The sequence below is a fragment of the Erinaceus europaeus genome, chromosome 2 (assembly GCF_950295315.1).
Source record: "Erinaceus europaeus chromosome 2, mEriEur2.1, whole genome shotgun sequence".
In the NCBI taxonomy this organism is placed as follows: Eukaryota; Metazoa; Chordata; class Mammalia; order Eulipotyphla; family Erinaceidae; genus Erinaceus; species Erinaceus europaeus.
The window spans coordinates 26,583,407-26,599,050 of NC_080163.1; the positions used below are offsets into that span (position 1 = coordinate 26,583,407).

The window sequence follows — 15,644 nt, forward strand, 5'->3', positions numbered from 1 at the left end:
TTTTGCAGGCTAATTTTCTTTCTGTGTTTGTTTAAACAGTACCATAGAAGGCTGTTGCTATTCACAAAGTGCAAGCTGTCTGGAACCAACAGAACCAATTACCCCGTCTAATTTTCCTCACTTTCCGCATTCTAGACTGACAGCAGGATCTATCATCCACACCAGAACACTTTGGAGAGTGAATGAGAATGCTAATGAAAATTAAACTGGGACGGCAGGCATAAAGCATCCAGGACAAATTGGACATATAATCACTCTACTCGTGCTATTTATATTATCTCATGACATTAGTCATGAGGTTGCTCAAAGCCTTCATATCCATGGGTGTCTCATTCTAGATAGTAATTGGATTAAATATGAAGGACTAGCTTGCCAGAGCATTGTGCCCTCAGAGTGTCTTGTTTTTATTATCTTTTAACTGCAGACACACCAAATAACAATTCCACTTTGAATTTCCATCAGATTCTGTTCTCAGTCATTTCCCTACACTCACTCCAGCAATTTTCCATCATTTAGGGTTCTTAGTATTTATCAGATGACACATCAGAGAGTGCTAAACCACCGTACTCCCATTCGGTAGGTACCTACTTACCTCATGGGATGGTATGTTCTAAGGTCTTGGAAGAACCGTGACATCAAATTCAACACTGAGTCACCAGGAAGCTTGGAAATAGCTCTTTCAGTTGTATTTTTGGCACCAAATTATTATCACATATTCTAAAGGACTGTTGTCAATAACAACAAAGCACTATGCCCATTTCTATATAATGAACACACAGGACTTATTCAAATGGTTATGTTGGAGAGGCTGGGTGGTGGTACACTTGGTTGAACACATGTTACTATGTACAAGAACCCAAGTTCTTACTATGTACAAGAACCCAAGTTCAAGCCTCAAGTCCCTACCTGCAGGGAAGAACCTTCACAAATGATAAATCAGTGCTGCAAGTGTCTCTCTTTCTCTCTCCCTCTCTGTCTTCTCCTCCCCTCTCAATTTCTCTCTGTCCTATCAGACAAAGGAAAGGAAGGGGGAAAAAAAGGTAAAATGGCCACTGGGAGTAGTGGATTCATTGTGCAGGCACTAAGCCCCAACTATAACCCTGGTGGTAAATAAATAAATAAATAAAGTTGTATTAGTTAAGGTAATATGTTCATGTTAGTTGTAAGATTTGATGACTTTCTTTTATTACCCAGAATGAACCAGTGTTCCCAATATATGCTTTAAGACAATAAAGTACAGAGAGAGAGAGAGAGAGAGAGAGAGAGAGAATATAATGAGAAAGGCAGGGGAATGTTGGCGGAGGGAGGCTATCATCCTCAGACTCTGAAGGAGAGAGATTCCAGAGCAAAGCTGCTGCTCTAGAACAGAATTCTGTCTCACAAGCAAGTGGAGAGTTGGATAAGTTGAACTAAAGGGTACTTCCAGACCCATTTTTCTATGAAGTTATAAAATGCCAGCTTGGAGACAATACCTGAGGGGATTATGTGGTGCTTCTTATTAGAAAAAGGATACTTTGTATAGTTAGTTAAAATGTATAGCTTTGCAAAGTTTAAGTTGCTTTTTGGGTTTGGGTTTTCCTGCTTGCAAAATAATGTGGGCAGCAAGTAAAAGACTTTTTAGAGACTGGGAGTATGGATCTACCTGCCAATGCCCATGTCCAGTGGAGAAGCAATTACAGAAGCCAGACCTTCCACCTTCTGCTCCTAATCTTTATTGGTCCATACTCCCAGAGGGATAATGAATAGGGAAAATTCCAATGGTGGAGCACCTGGTTGAGCGCACATGTGACAATGTGCAAGGATCAGGGTTCGAGCCACTGTTCCCCACCTGCAGGGGGAAAGCTTTGCAAGTGGTGAACCAGTGGTGCAGGCATTTCTCTGTCTCTCTCCCTCTCTATCACCCCTTCCCTCTTGATATCTCTATTCACTAAATAAAGATAATTAAAACAATTTTTTTAAAAGAGAAGCAATTACAAAAGCCAGAACTCCCACCTTCTGCACCCCAAAATGGAATTTTGGTCCATAATCCCAGAAAGGGGGAAATGTTAGGGGAAGATAACCAGAAGGCTCTGAACCCCAATTCCATCAGGACCAAAAGTGTCTGTCACCAGGAATCTTGTTTCTATACCATCACTGAAAGGGAAACAAATCTGGAAAACATCAGAAGAAGCAAGGCACTACTTCTCTTACCTGAGAGAGAAGAGGAAAAAAGAAAGGACCCGAGGAAGTAGTAATAGGTGTAAAGGTGACTTAGAAAGGAAGAAAAGGCAGGACCACAGGGGAAAAATGGATCATAAAATATTTATAGGAAAAAAATAGGGGGTCAGTCTGTGGCACACCTGGTCAAGCGCATACACTGCAGTGCACAAGGACCAGGTTCAAGCCCCTGGTCCCCACCTGAAGGGGAAAAGCTTCACAAGCGGTAAAGCAGGGCTGCAGGTCTCTCTCTCTTTCTTTTCCTATCCCTCCCTTCTCAATTTCTCTCGGTCTCTATCCAATAATAAATAAAATTAAAAAGAAAAAATAAACCATTAAAAAATAACATATATATATATATATATATATATATATCAACACATATCTGTGACTGCACTTTCCAATGGAAAATATGGGGACACAGAACTCTGATGGTGGGAACAGTATATAATTAGACCTCCTTTATCTTTTAACTTTGTTTTTTGTTTGTTTGTTTATCTTTTCCTTTCTTCCAGCCTCTGGGGCTTGATGCTGACACTACAAATCCCCCACTTCTGGCAGTCACTTTTTCCTTTTTATTTTATGTATTTATTTTATTTTGTATTAAATAGGCCAGAGAGAAGTTGAGAGAGGATGGGGAGACAGAGAGAGAAAGAGAGACAAACAGACACCTGCAGACCTTCTTCACCACTCGTGAAGCTCCCCTTCAGGTGGAGAGCAGGGGCTCAAACTCAGGCCCATGCGCATATCCTTTTGCATAGTGCTTTGTGCGCTTAAACAGGTGCACCACTGCCTGGCTCCTAATTTTGTGAGTCAGTATTAAATCACAAACAGAAAAGATCTATTAGGCTTATTCCACCTCTTGGCCAAAGTGAATTAGTGTAGGCATGGTTCAGGAAATCAATCGGTCAACTGCCTAGAGGATTCTGAAAAGAATTGCTTGACAAGGGGATGGATAAGCTGGGATATTAGGTATTCACCCATGTGAACAGTGCAGATTTAAGCTAAGTGTAGTGTTGCTATTCATCTTCTCTTTCTCCTTCTTTTTCTCCTCCTTCTCCTACCCTCTTTCTCCTTCTTTTTCTCTCATCTCCTCCTTTTCTTCTCCTTTTATCCCCCCGATGCCTCATGATTCCACCACTCCCTGAAAACTCTGTTTCTTTCTTTTTTTTTTTTTTTTAATATAGAGGGTGAGAGACCATGAGGGAGAAACAGAGAAAGAAATGTGTGTTTTCCATTGGGTGAGTCACCTGCTGGCTCCATTTCTCCAACTCTCTCTCTCTCTCTCTCTCTCCCCCTTACCCTCTGTTCAAAATAAGTAGCCACAGGTAATAATAGAGTCCCAGTGATAACACTAGTGGGGAAGAAAAAAAAAACAACTTTAGAATTTAATGTTTCTTTATTTTGTATCCTGTTAAAAACTTGTGCTTTGATCTTTGTCTTTGAATTAGTCAACCTGAATCTCAACATGTTCCATCCTGGAAGAAATCCCCGTGCCCCACTTCTGGAATGCATTTCCCTTAGGGCTTTTGTAATGGTTTGTACTTTAATGCATAATAGTGAAATTTTTCCCAATTTGATCAATTGCTTTTAAATTTGAATGAGATTCTGAGTCTCCTTGTGTCCTCAGACAACACTGTGGACTCATGGTCAGCAGGGCAGGCGCCTGGAGTAGATCTTGAAGCCATGGAAATCTGACTCCTCCCAGAACCCTACACTCTGGGGCTGCCTCTCCTGGTAACTCAAATGTTCCTGACTGGTTAGGACACTACTTTCGCTAAAGTTGTGGGGCACAGTGCAATCTGCCAACTCATACGGCGTCTACTCTCAACCTGGGTCACCTTGGTACCATCTTCTGTCCAACAGAATTCACTGACAGTTAATACTTAGTTATTTTCATCTCTGAAGTGTCTCCAGCTCTTGCTGCCTTGTTTTCTCTTTCTGTTTTCTGGGGTTGGAACTGCTGGATTTGCTCATATTAGCTAACTTAGGTTGAGTTTCCAGCCAGGACATCACTGCAAGCATAGCAAAAATTGCACATCAATATTTTATTGATTGCCAGTGGGAATGATTATGAATAACTCCAGTTACCCCTTTGTGGCTTAAGACTCATTGTTCTATTTTCTCCCTTTATGGCTTTCTGAGATCTTACAACAAAAAGATGTTGTGATTAAATCAAAGACTTAGAAGCATCAGTCCACTGTGCCATTTTGTAAATTCTTAAATGGTGTACACTAGAAAAAAAAAAAGATCTTTCATCATGAATCTAAAAGAGGATTATTTTCCTTCTTAACTTTTAATAAGAAATGTGCCATTTTCTTGGTGACATTTAGAATAAAAGGATCATGGTTTGCTTGATCTAACTTAAGGTAAAAATATTCATCTGTCTGTAATTTTCACTCAGTTTCAGTACATTAGATAGTATTGATAGTATATACATGTTATGTGTTGTTCGTATGATGACTCAATTTGCTTTGGATCTGATGTTTCTTTCACATTTTGAGTAGGAAAAACAATGTTTAGCTAACCTGTGAACTTAGAACTGTTTCAAATTTCAGGGAATACTCAGGAAACTAGGTCACACTTGCAACATTTTGGGGCTTAGGAACCTGGATTCATGAGCTGTCAGAAAGCGAGCTGGGAGGAGGCTGAGAAGGAAAGGAGCTGCCAGGCAGAACAGGCTCCTGGAAATCTGTCATTGAACAGAGAGGGCAGCTCTGTGAGGCTCTCTAAACTGCAGAGTCAGGAACATTGATTCTCAGTCTGCCTCTGGGAAGGCTGCTTCAGAGACAGACTGGAAGTTGACTGTCATCTCCAGTATCAAATCACTTGTGATGCCTTGGTTGAAGACAGCAGAAATGACCTCAGCTATTTGCATGAAAGCAACTCCCTAGAGGAATAAGCGTAGTCCCTGAATCCAGAAAATAGCGCGGATACAGTTTTTAGAAAGAACCAGAACAGAACACCTTTGATGGTCTAAGTATTCACTGAAGCTCAGACTCTGAAATGATATCAGTTATTCTCCCTCCCTTCCTTCCTGTCTTCATCCTTTTCTTCCTTCCTTCTCCCACCACCTCACTTTGAGATTCAAATTCTTAGGTCACAATTTACCTAGTCAAGGTCTTGGACCTATGCCGAGCAAGATATTTGGATGGGCACAGTGTTATGTCACATGCTGTCATGTCAAAGACTTGGGTTCAAGTCCCCTGATCTCACAGGCAGTGGGGGAAGCTTCACAAATGGAGCAATGCTGCAGGTGTCTGCCTCTTCTCCCCCTCTCCCTCTCTATTTCTCTCTGTCTCTATTAAGAAGGGGAAAATAGGAGTCAGGCAGTAGCGCAGCGAGTTAAGCACAGGTGGCACAAAGCACGAGGACCGGTGTAAGGATCCCTTTTGAGCCCCCGGCTCTCCACCTGCAGGGAAGTCACTTCACAGGAGGTGAAGCAGGTCTGCAGGTGTCTATCTTTCTCTTCTCCCCTCTGTCTTCCCCCTCCTCTCTCCATTTCTCTCTGTCCTATCCAACAATGTTGACAATAACTACAATAATAAAACAACAAGGACAACAAAAGGGGATAAATTAATTAATTAATTAATTAAAAATAAAATAAAATAAAAGAAGAAGGAGAAAATATGGTCACTAAGAATGACGATGTCATTCTGCAGGCAGCAAGCCCCAGTAATAATCCTGGTAGAAAAAAAAAAAAAACTCCAGATCCAGCCTGAGAGAACTGTGCTTTGGGCAGCTGGGGTTTTGGTTTCACTAAGCCTTATAGTTTAGTGCTAGCATAAACTCTAACTTACTTTTGACATCCAGTCTTCTTCTTATATCTGAGACTCCAGTCCCAGAACTGGATCAATGTTTTCTAGAAATTGGCTTCCATTCTTGCTAGTCCTTCATCTGTACCCTAGCTCCCTCACCTTTTTTTAAAATTCATTTTTACCAGAGCACTGCTCAGCTCTGGTTTATGGTAGTCCCCGTGTGAGAGAGGGGTTTGAGTCTGAGACTTCAGAGCCTCAGGCATGAGAGTCTCTGAGTAACCATTATGCTATCTACCCCAACCCACCCTCATTTTTTAAAAAATATTTATTTATTTACTATCCCTTTTTTCCCCAGCTCCCCACAATATATTCTTTCTTTTTTTAATTTATTTTTTTATTATTTTATTTTTATTTATTTATTCCGTTTTGTTGCCCTTGTTGTTTTATTGTTGTAGTTATTATTGTTGTTGTCATCGTTGTTGGATAGGACAGAGAGAAATGGAGAGAGGAGGGGAAGACAGAGAGGGGGAGAGAAAGATAGACACCTGCAGACCTGCTTCACCGCCTGTGAAGCGACTCCCCTGCAGGTGGGGAGCCGGGGTTCGAACCGGGATCCTTATGCCGGTCCTTGTGCTTTGCGGCACCTGCACTTAACCCGCTGCGCTACAGCCCGACTCCCTTTTTAATTTATTTTTTATTTAAGAAAGGATAAATTAACAAAACCATAGGGTATAAGGGGTACAACTCCACACAATTCCCACCACCCAATCTCCATATCCCATCCCCTCCCCTTTTACTATCCCTTTTGTTGCCCTTGTTGTTTTTATTATTGTAGTTACTATTGTTGCTGTTATTAATGTCATTGTTGTTGGATAGGACAGAGAGAAATGGAGAGAGGAGGGGAAGACAGAGAGGGCGAGAGAAAGATGGACACCTACAGACCTGCTTCACTGCCTGTGAAGCGACTCCCCTGCAGGTGGGGAGCCGGGGGCTTGAACCAGTATCCTTACAACAGTCCTTGCGCTTTGCACCATGTGTGCTTAACCCACTATGCTACCACCCAACTCCCCGCATTTTTAATACATTGCAGAACAAGGGTGTGAGGGTGCTCTCATATGTCCAAAACCACCACTGAATTGTCTCCCAATACAATTTCTTTTATTCTGTAATTTTTAGAAAGAAAGAGAAGAAATACCACATTGTTGCTCCATCAACCACAGAGCTTCCCCTGGTGCTATTGTCCATGATGTTCCCATGTGATACTGGGGTTCAAACCCAGGACATCATCATGATAAGACATCATGCTATCAGATGAGCTATCTCCAGGCCCATTGCCTTTAATTCTAATAGATGCTCTGTGCCCTGTTCCCAGCCATCAAACTTCCCCAGGGCTCTCTGCTTGATTACTTTTGAGTTTCTTTCCTGGAAAGCCTCCTCTCTTGTTTGCTCTCTCTCTCTCTCTCTCTCTCTCTATCTCTATCTCTATCTCTATCTCTATCTCTCTCTGCAATCAGAAATGCCTCTTCATATAGTTCTGGTACATTGCATAGCCCCATGCAATCCTACCTTTTCCATTTATTTTAGCAAACATCTAATCCTAGTGAAAATAAGTATAAGATTTACACAGATATAGGGGCTGAGTGGTGGTATACCTTGTAGAGTGCACGTGTTACCATGTTCAAGGACCCTGGTCCCCACCTACAGGGGGGGAAGCCTCATGAGTGATGAATCAGGTGTCTATCTTTCTCTCTCCCTCTCTATCTACTCCCCCCTCCTCACTCTCAATTTTTCTCTGTCCTATCAAATAGAAATAGAAAGAAAAAAATAAAAAGGAAAAAAATGGCAGGCAGGAACAGGATTCATAATGCTGATTCCAACCCCAGTGATAAACCTGATGGCAATATTTAAAAAAAAAAATTAAAGGGGCTGTGTGGTGTCACATCCAATTGAGCACACACATTACTATGCACAAGTACCCAGGTTCAAACCCTACTGCTCCCTAACTGCATCAGGGGTACTTCATGAGCAGTAAAGCAGTCTGCAGGTGTCTAACTTTCTCCCTCTATTTCACCCACCCTTCCTGCTTTCTCTCTGCCCTATTAAATAAAATTTTTAAAAAATGAAGATGAAAGAAAGGAAGGAAGAAAGAGCTATCCTCCAGGAGCTATAGACTTGTAATGCCAGTGCCAAGCCCCAAAGATAACACTGGTGTCAAAATAATAATAATGATAATTAATAATAATAATAATAACAATATGATAAACCAAATAATGAACACCAATTTACCACAACCCAGTTTAAGAACCAGGATGCACAGCCCCAGAGGTGGTAAAATGGGTAATGTACCCAACTTGCGAACAAGCCTCAATTCCAAATCTGGCTTGGTATGGCTCTCTCTCTTTAACAAATAATTATTTTTACTCAGGGGGAAAAAAGGAAGGAAGGAAGAAAGAAGGAAAGAAAGAAATGAAGGAAGGAAGGGAGAGAGAGAGAGAGAGAGAGAGAGAGAGAGAGAGAGGACTCAGTGTCTTTTTAAGTCACTCAGCCTTTGTGGCTTGAATGGACCCATCCCACCTTTGAAGTCAAAGAAATCTCAGCTCCACAAATGCCTGCATGATCTTAGAGGGAATTTTGCACCTCTCTTAGCCTTACTTTCAAATTTTTAGGGTTTTTTCTCTTTTGCTAGCAGGACTTTGCTGGGTTTTGCACTTGGATGGTTCCACTACTCACACGGACATTTTTTTTTCCAGATAGAGGATGAGAAATGGAGGAGAGAGAGACACATAGAGAAAGAGAGACACCACAGCACTCCTCCACTGCTCATGAAGCTTCCTCTTTGTGTGATGCTCCCATGTTATGGCTAGGGTCCTCGAACCAAGGTCCTCTGTTATGGTAACGTGTGCACTCTACCAGCTGAGACAAATCCCAACCTCTCAACCTTCCAGGTTTCATTAGATGATAGCATCATCGGAAGTGCCTAGTTAGGAATTGTTTTGGGTTGTGTGGTTACTCTTGGTGTGCATGCCTAGTACTCTGTCCTTTCTTCTGCATTTGCATTTCACAGCTGTAACCCCCCTAATTTAATCCTGCCTTGTCCCATGGCAGAAGGCTTCTCAGTTGTTGAGTCAGACTCTGAAATCCTTTTTAGTTGGATACAAGAAAGCCCTTAGTTAGCCAAGAATCCCACCCACCAGCCTACACATTTTGTACAATCTCCTTCTTTCTTGTGTGGGTTGGACCTCAAATGTAATGAATTTCACCCCCAGTAGTTTTTACTAGCCTTCTCACTTTGAGTTAATCAAAAGATTGCCTAAGCTGGGATGGGAATTATGGATGATCCAGGAAAAGACATGGGAGGAGAGTAAAGGCAGCAAAGTTATGTTCCTAATGGTCCTGAATAAGGAAGTGATTGTGTATATTCTCTATGTCAAACCTCTAAGAGTGGACAGCATTCTCACAGAGCAAGAAGCCAATGGGGACTAGGAGTTCTGACCAGGGGCAAGGAGAATGTAAGAGGACCACACTTACCCACACCTCTAATTTATAAAGTCGCATTAGGAACTAAGGGTGATCATAACAGGAAACTATTCATGCATAATCCACCCAATTCAACATTGATCCCTTAAATAGCCCTCCTGCCTGCACACCAGTATTTCTCCATCTTATTAAGTCTTTGTTCCTGTGTGAGTCTTTGTTAGAGTGTCTGTCTCAACTGCAGATGGTGTTTATTACCTATTTCAAGCTCCGCCTGTTACTTACAATTACCAAAATATGGAAGCAACTCAAGTGCCCATTGGCAGGTGACTGGATAAAGAAGTTATGGACTATATGCACAATGGAGTACTATTTAGCAATTTAGAAAAGGACAATACTATGTCCTTTTAAAATTTTTTATGTTTTATTTTTTCTTCAGGGTTATTGCTGGGGCTTGGTGCCTACAGTAGCAATCCACCACTTCTTGGAGGCCTTTTTTTTTTCTTTTTTTTTTTTTACTGAATAAGACAAAGAGAAATTGCAAGAAGTGGAGGAGATAGTGATGCAGTGAGAAAGACAGACATCTGCAGACCTGCTTCACTACTCATTAAGCATCCCCCCCTCACAGGTGGGGATCTGGGGGCTTGAACCAGATCCTTGAGAGGGTACTTGCACTTAGTACTATGTGTATTTAACTAGGTGTGCCACCGCCCAGCCCTCGTGTCCTTTGGCACTAAACGAATGGAATTGGAGGTGAATATGCTCAGTGAAATAAGTGAGGAGGTGAAAAACAAATACTAGATGGTTTCATTCATATGTAGATTATAAATAACTGAAACACATGAACTTTCAAGAAAAAGAGTAGCCAAGACATCTCTAAGGCCTTAGGAGAACTATGGTGGCTATCATTAGGGGGGAGAAGGAGCACAGAACTTTGGTGGTGGGAGTGTATAGAACTAATCCCCTATTATCTTATAGTTTTAAAGATCACTATTAATTTGCTAATAACAACACATTTAACAAATATAAAATAAAGGGATAGGGGTATGGGTGGTGGTGCACCCATTAAGCATACATAGTACTAAGTGCAAGGACCTTCTCAAGGATCTGGGTTCGAGTCCCTGGCTCCCAACCTACAAGGGGGATGCTTCACAAGCAGGTCTACAAGTATCTATCTTTCTCTCTTGATTTCTATCTCTCCTTTCCCTTCCTCAATTTCTCTCTGTCCCACCTGATAAAAATGGAAAAAATGACCACTAGGAGTGGCAGATCTGTAGTGCTGCCACCAAACCCCAGTAATAACCCTGGAGGCAGGAAAGAAAAGAAAAAAAGAGAAGATAAAAGAAAAGAAGAGGAAAGGGAAGAAAGGAAAGGAAAAGAAAGGAAAGGAAAGGGAAGGGAAGGGAAGGAAAGGAAAGGAAAGGAAAGGAAAGGAAAGGAAAGGAAAGGAAAGGAAAGGGTCCAGTTAGTGGTGAACCTGGCTGAGCACACACATTACAGTCTTCAAGGATCCAAGTTCAAGCCCTCAGTCCCCAACTGCAGGGGGAAGCTTCACAAGTGGTGAAACAATGCTATAGCTCGATATCTATCTGTCTGTCTGTCTCTCTATCTCTATCTCTCTTCTTCTCCTTTCCTTCTCAGGTTTTGTTTCTATCCAAAATAAATAAATATATATTTTTTAAAAGTAGATAAATGGGGGTCGGGCGGTAGCGCAGCAGGTTAAGCACATATGGTGCAAAAAGCAAGAACCTGGCTTAAGGATCCCAGTTGGAGCCCCCAGTTCCCCACCTGCAGGGGAGTCGCTTCACAGGCAGTGAATCAGGTGTCTATCTTTCTCTCCCCCTCTCTGTCTTCCCCTCCTTTCTCCATTTCTCTCCATCCTATCTAACAACGAATGACAACAACAATAATAATTACAACAAGGCTACAGCAACAAGGGCAACAAAAGGGGGAAAGATGGCCTCCAGGAGCAGTGGATTCATGGTGCAGGCACTGTGCCCCAGCAATAACCCTGAAGGCAAAAAAAAAAAAATTAGATAAATAAGTATCTCCCTTCATGTTGTGTTTTCGTAGCTGGAGATGCAAGATCAAAAAGATTATTCAGAAAGATGAGTCCTTTGTCTGACTGAGAGCCTGGAGGTGACTTTCCCTTGAACATGCACCACTATAGAAGTCAGCACTGCCCAGCAAAAGAAGAAGAAGAACAAGAAGAAGAAGAAGGAGAGGAAGAAGAAGAAGAAGAAGAAGGAGGAGGAGGAGGAGGAGGAGGAGGAGGAGGAGGAGGAGGAGGAGGTGGAGGAGGAGGAGGAGGAGGAGGAGGAGGAGGAGATGGAGAAAGAGAAGGAGAAGGAGAAGGAGAAGAAGAAGAAGGAGAAGAAGGAGAAGAAGAAGCCCTCCTTTCAGGTCCAGGGTCTTTTTATTATCAAGGTTTGCAAAAATATGAGGATTTGCAAATACAAAGAGGTAGGCTCAGGCAGGAAGCAGAAAGAACAGTGAATAGTGAAGTAAATTTGTGGTAACTGAATCTAAAGATAGTAGATTTAAACTCAGGATATGAATGACTGCTGTTTGTCGGTAACTTACTGATACTTACATGCAAGGTTAAGATGTTTGTGTCTAGGAGTTGTTGCCCCCCACAGGCATTTGCCCAGTAACCCAGCTGTATTTGAGGACTATGCATATAGCTTACTAAAACGGAGTCTTTCAGGTACTGGGTTAGCCTGAAGTTATGGACATCAGATATGTTCTCCCAATATCTTTACTCTTCACATGGCTCCTCAATGCTGAGACCCTCCTCACTTTTCTGCCACTGGTATCTTCCTGTACCCAGCACCAAGGCTGATACACAATAGGTTCTCAACAAAATGTTTCAAGGACTACGTCGCATTGGGGGTTCAGTGTACCCAGGTTTTCTTTTTTGTTTTTAACATATTTTTTGACTTTTTAAAAATATATTTTATTTTTATCAACAGAGAAAGATGGGATGCTTGGGATTAATCTTCAAACCTCAAGACTATGGCCATTGTAGTCCCTGCCACTTTTCCTTGTCTCTGCTTGGTTCCTTTTGATTCTCCTTTTCTGTATTGCAGAGTACACCCTAGCAGCAGATAAAGATCGCTTTACTGGTAACAGATCTTTCTAAAAAGCAAAACTCTAGCAATTGGTCTGTCATAATCTTCAGTATTGACACTGCCAGGAAACCTGTTGAAGAAGTTAAAATTTCTTACACTCACTCTACCCAAAACTGGTGAAAATCCAAGAGAAAGGCATCAAAGCCCATGTTCTGAAATATAGGAAAGTTCAGTGGCAGCTACAGGTATTATGTGTTGACCTGTGCTGTCAAAGTCTCTCCAGGTTATTCCTGCATGCAGTTGGAGATCCCATGGCTATGACCAGTCATGAACCTTGGGAACATGCTGTATTTTTAACATATATTTTATTATTAGATAGAAACATAGAGAAATTAAGAGGGGTGTTGGTATGCATGAGACCCCTTCTGTTTCATTTGGTTTAAATCCCCCCTGCTTAACACTATTCTATTTATATAACCGCTGTTAACAAGCACCTCCCTCCAGGGCATTGGTTCAATCCCCACTGTTTCATGATATGTTTTTGCTCCACCCCCCCTCCTTGTCACACCCTGATCCCCTCTTTGTCACACTCTGATTTTCACCAGTCACTTTTCTCTCCACCCTCTCTACGTCACATCTTGTTTCCACCCTACTTGGGAAGTATATATAAAGACAGCATTGTGAGTTTTAGAGTACTGCACTGTACTTTGAGTTTAACTTAGCTCGTCTTAGATTGTGCTGCGTCCTGCATGAATAAAGAGATACTGCCTACAGCTCAACTATGAGTCCCTGGTCATCTGTTACCCGCCCGTGAAGCCAGCCCGGCGAAAACAACCTAACCCGTCAAAAACAACAGAGGGGGTAAAGAGATAGGGAGAGAGAAAAAGAAACACCTGCAGCCTTGCTTCACCACTCGTGAACCCCCCACCCCACGCAGAGGTGTATATGTGTCAGGTGCGGGACGGACTAGGGCCTTGAACCTGGATCCTAATGTGAGTACTTAACCAGGTGCACTATTGCCTGGCCCCTACCAAGGCTTTCTTCATATAACTTTGATCTGAAACTTACATTTAGGCAGCCAGGGAAATGACTCAGCCTGTAAAGACCAGAAGTTGCATGTACAAGGTCCCAGGTTTGATCCTCACCACTGCATATGCTGGAGCAATGCTCTGGGATAACTCTTTCTCATCAAAACAAAAAAACCCTGGGGCTAGCTGGTGGTATACTCTATTGAGCATACATATTACCATGCACAAGAACCCAGGTTTAAGCCCAGTGCCCCAAATTGCAGGGGAAAGGCTTCACAAGCAGCAAAGTAGGGCTGCAGGTGTCTCTTTGCCTCTCTCCCTCACTATCTCCCCCTTCCCTCTCAATTTCTCTCTGTCTCTATCCACTAAGTATGTAATAAAATAATTAAAATTTAAAAAGCTTTTGAAGAAAGAAAAATAAGACAGAAACAGAAGGATGAATATGGGATGATGTCACTCACAGGCAGAAGTTGAAAAACAGGGTCAGAAGAGAAAACACAAAGCAGAACTTGGACTGGAGTTGTTGTGTTGCACCAAAGTAAAGTCTCTGGAGTAGGAAGGGGGGAGAGTTCAGGTCCTAGAACATGATGGCAGAGGACATAGTGGGGGTTGCATTGTTATGTGGAAAACTGAGAAATGGTATGCATGTACAAATGACTGTATTTACTGTTGACTGTAAAACATTAATCCTCCAATAAAGAAATAAAAATGAATAGATAAATAAATTTGAAAAAACTAAAAAGCTTTAAAATGCCTTTTAAGTATTGCATTGCTGCTTTGATATTTCAAAAGGAGAAATAACTAAATGAGCATACGCAGTCCATAAAGACTCACAGTGATGTCAAATTGTTTTTTGGTATAAACTTTAAAGCCCTTAGTCTACACTGCAAATCTATTATCTAACTTTCTGTTTTGGACTTGCCTTCGTCTGTTCTTGAATGGGCATGGATAATGCTTTTGATTCAGCCGGAGACAGGGAGCAAAGGTTCTTGACGGGCACACCCCAATTTTTCCCAACACCCACACCCTACCTTCCCCTCCCCCCAGTATGTGATCTTGTTGTGGGTGTGGACAATGGTCTAGAAATGCTGGCAGACAGAATCATACCCCTATGTTCATTTCAGCTTCAAAGGCAATCCCCAAGTGAGCTGCCACCCACATCTGAAATTCTCTGGTTTTTATAGTACCAGCCTTTATTTTCTTAAAAAGAAGCCCCATTCTCCTCCCCAGCAAAATCACTCAAATTTTCAATAATCCGTGGCATTGTCTTGCAGAGCTCATTAAAGGCCTTTCAAAATCCAATTTAGGGAAAGGTCTATAAATATGGAAAGAACTGCTTTCTGTTAGAGAAAAACAGCAGAATGTAATAGATCAGATTCTAAGGAGGGCATAATAAGTGCTTGCATAGTTACTGTGTGGGGGCTGATTGTGCAGTGACTGAGCCCTGGGATTATTGAAAGAGCAGCATTTCTCTGTGTGGACAGTTGGGCGGGGAGGGATGTCCTACGCACCCACAGCTAAGTGGCAAACAGATCTGTGGTAGCAACGCAGGGAAAACACAGATAAGACTTCCTAGTGTAAAGCAATTACACACTAGCTCCTTATAGGATGACAATATGAAAGCCAGGGTCAGTAATCTAGAACCCACTGTCTGAGTCTACCTGATTTAAGAGTGTTGATGAACACTTGATCCAGCCTTGGCCCACCCATGTCTGGCCATATCCAGCCATTAGAGGTACTGTGACTTGATTTCCCTTGAAATAAGTCAGAAACAGAAGGATGAATATGGGATGATCTCACTCTCAGGCCGAAGTTGAAAAACAAGATTAGAAAAGAAAACACAAGTCGAACCTGAAATGGAATTGGAGTATTACACCAAAGTAAAAGACTCTGGGGTGGGTAGGTGGGTGGGGAGAATACAGGTCCATGAAAGATGATGAATGACATAGTGGGGGTTGTATTGTTAAATGGGAATCTGGGGAATGTTATGCATGTACAAACTATTGTATTTACTGTTGAATGTAAAACATTAATTCCCCAATAAAGAAATAAATTATTAAAAAATTTTAAAAAAATTAATTCCCCAATTAAAAAAAAAAGAATCCTCTGTGGCATTC

At 41.8% G+C, this 15,644-nt stretch overlaps 1 non-coding gene across 1 annotated transcript; it reads right to left on the reverse strand.

Annotated features, from left to right (window-relative positions):
• Nucleotides 1–12,714: 12,714 nt before the first annotated feature.
• LOC132537379 (small nucleolar RNA SNORA44) lies at nucleotides 12,715–12,847 on the reverse strand. Its single transcript, XR_009548819.1, has one exon. It is a non-coding gene; the product is annotated as a small nucleolar RNA SNORA44 (small nucleolar RNA).
• Nucleotides 12,848–15,644: the final 2,797 nt, after the last annotated feature.